Raw genomic sequence first — 2,789 nt, 5'->3', positions numbered from 1 at the left:
GATAACTATTACTGCTATTTCATGTTCCTGTTGTTTACACTGTTTAATTGTTGTTGTTCCTCTCCTCCCCAGACGTTTCCTTTCCTCTGTTATTTAAAATGAAACACCGCTAGTGTTGCTGTCTAGTCTGATCTTTTCAAATCCCATCAGGAGGGAGGAGGGAGGGGGGGGTCAACTAATCCCTTGGTGTGATGATTTGGCTTCTAGATGTAAACTTTACACCATAATAAGTTAATTGTATTGCGTGTGATAGAGAGGTCAGGTGTGGACCTGCACTGAGAGGTGTCAGTTGTAAAAAAAATATATATATTTTTAAGTGTGTGTGGGTTACGCCTTCATCTTAACTGCACCAATCATCTCAGCCGTGTGTTAAATAGGACACGCCCCCTGCTCACCTCTACGGCAACTGTACACCTTTAAACAAGAACACTTTACCAAACCGTTCTCTCCTACCCTCCTTATATAACACCCCCAACGAGAGGGAAAACGTGTTCAAAACGTATCACTGTTCGGTCCAAGAGGAAAGACCATTATCATATGAAGAATATATCACTATAAAGGCTTTATTGTTGTTGCTGCTTGTTAAGCTTTTTACTACGTACCTCTTGTCTATTTTCTCTGTTGGATATTGACTAGAATAATGTGTCAGGCTAAGATACTCATATTAATATGTACATTGAGCCAAGGAGTCCTATAGGACGGCCACGGTGTAGCAAAGACGAAAACCTTCGCCCTGATCCTCTTATCGTAGATATACTAGGTTCTGAGAGTACGTAGATATACTAGGTTCTGAGAGTACGTAGATATACTAGGTTCTGAGAGTACGTAGATATACTAGGTTCTGAGAGTACGTAGATATACTAGGTTCTGAGAGTACGTAGATATACTAGGTTCTGAGAGTACGTAGATATACTAGGTTCTGAGAGTACGTAGATATACTAGGTTCTGAGAGTACGTAGATATACTAGGTTCTGAGAGTACGTAGATATACTAGGTTCTGAGAGTACGAACAAGATACTATCTTCTGAGAGTACGTACAAGATACTAGGTTCTGAGACTATACAGATACTAGGTTGTGAGACTATACAGATACTAGGTTGTGAGTACATACTAGGTTCTGAGAGTACAGACAGATACTAGGTTCTGAGAGTACATACTAGGTTCTGAGAGTATATACAGATACTAGGTTGTGAGTACATACTAGGTTCTGAGAGTATATACAGATACTAGGTTGTGAGTACATACTAGGTTGTGAGACTATATACAGATACTAAGTTGTGAGACTATATACAGATACTAGGTTGTGAGATTATATACAGATACTAGGTTGTGAGAGTACAGACAGATACTAAGTTGTGAGAGTACAGACAGATACTAAGTTGTGAGAGTATATACAGATACTAGGTTGTGAGACTATATACAGATACTAGGTTGTGAGATTATATACAGATACTAGGTTGTGAGACTATATACAGATACTAGGTTGTGAGCGTATATACAGATACTACTGTAGTTTCTGAGAGTATAGATATATTTTAGAGAGACTTTACATTGACTATATATCCCTGGAATGTGTGCAGACGCTATTATTTTTCTTCTTGTTTTCAACCCCTGGCCGGCAGCAGGCTGCGAGTGTTTTTAGGGTCCCTGTGAGTTCCCTACTCTGCCTGCTCCGCGTTTCTCCACCTCATCTCCGCTCCTGTCAAGTTCCTATCATTAGCAGTAAAAGCTTCTAACGCCAGAGAACACCTGCAAGCCCAAGCGTGTCAAAGCTTTTCACAAGTTCTCTCCGCAAAAAAAAAAAAGTACACCCCCCCCCTCCACCCCTCCCCAATCTTGTCAGACTGCTTTTGATGGCCTTGACTTGACTTCCCTCCAACCTTGGAAGATCTTAATCTCTTTTCTCCACTGCCCACAGTAATAGCTTCTGAAAATGTGGTTTTTTTGGGGGGGCAGTTTTTTGGCAGTTTCTCTGAGAAAGAAAATAAATACCATTGAGATGGAAAGAGTCAAGTAGAGAAAAGAAAGTGAGAAAGACCTGAGGCTAGAGGTGACTGGCAGGAGGATTTCATCTCATTTTTCTTCCAGGCTGTTTAAATTATGTTTTGTAATTCTTTTGAATGAGATGAATGGAACCATAGGAGTATCAGTGGGTCTTAACACACAACCTTGAGGTACTCCTTGGTTATAGTACGTCTGTTTAAAAAACAGAGCTCTCTCCGTGGTGTTTTATTCCTGCACCGGAGCAGTTGTCTGAGGTGTCGAAAGACGTCATCCATTGGGCTGCTAACTGACCTGTCAGAGTGACAAACTACCGGTCAAACGTTTTATAACACCTCTCTCATTCAAAGGTTTTTCATTTATTTTTAAAAAACTATTTTCTACGTTGTAGAATAATAGTGAAGACATTAAAACTATGAAACAACACACATGGAATCATGTAGTAACCAAAAAAGTGTTAAACAAATCAGAATGTTTTATATTTGAGATTCTGAAAATAGCCACGCTTTGCCTTGATGACAGCTTTGCACACACGTTGGCATTCTCTCAAACAGCTTCACCTGGAATGCTTTTTCAAAAGTCTTGAAGGGGTTCCCACATATGCTGAGCACTTGTTGGCTGCTTTTCCTTCTCTCTGCAGTCCGACTCATCCCAAATCGTCTTAATTTGTTTGATTGTTGAGGCCAGGTCATCTGATGCAGCACTCCGTCACGCTCCTTGGTAAAATAGCCCATACACAGCCTGGAGGTGTGTTGAAAGTCCCACCACACTCAAACCAGATGGGATGG

The 2,789-nt window shown here is 40.6% G+C and overlaps 1 protein-coding gene across 7 annotated transcripts in view; it reads left to right on the top strand.

The window, feature by feature from the left end:
- LOC110523124 (WD repeat-containing protein 7) overlaps positions 1 to 2,357 on the top strand; it is a 342,879-nt gene extending 340,522 nt beyond the window's left edge. For 4 of the 7 annotated variants that reach the window (XM_036976656.1, XM_036976658.1, XM_036976660.1 and 1 more), the window contains one exon: positions 1 to 2,357. This exon is cut by the window's left edge and continues 332 nt beyond it. The gene's annotated coding sequence lies outside the window, so the exon portion shown is untranslated. The other 3 variants (XR_005051631.1, XR_005051630.1, XR_005051629.1) reach the window with 3 other exon arrangements.
- The last annotated feature ends 432 nt before the right edge of the window (positions 2,358 to 2,789 follow it).

Source organism: Oncorhynchus mykiss, chromosome 5 (assembly GCF_013265735.2).
Source record: "Oncorhynchus mykiss isolate Arlee chromosome 5, USDA_OmykA_1.1, whole genome shotgun sequence".
NCBI classification, from domain to species: domain Eukaryota; kingdom Metazoa; phylum Chordata; class Actinopteri; order Salmoniformes; family Salmonidae; genus Oncorhynchus; species Oncorhynchus mykiss.
This window is presented reverse-complemented; position numbering and strand designations above follow the sequence as displayed.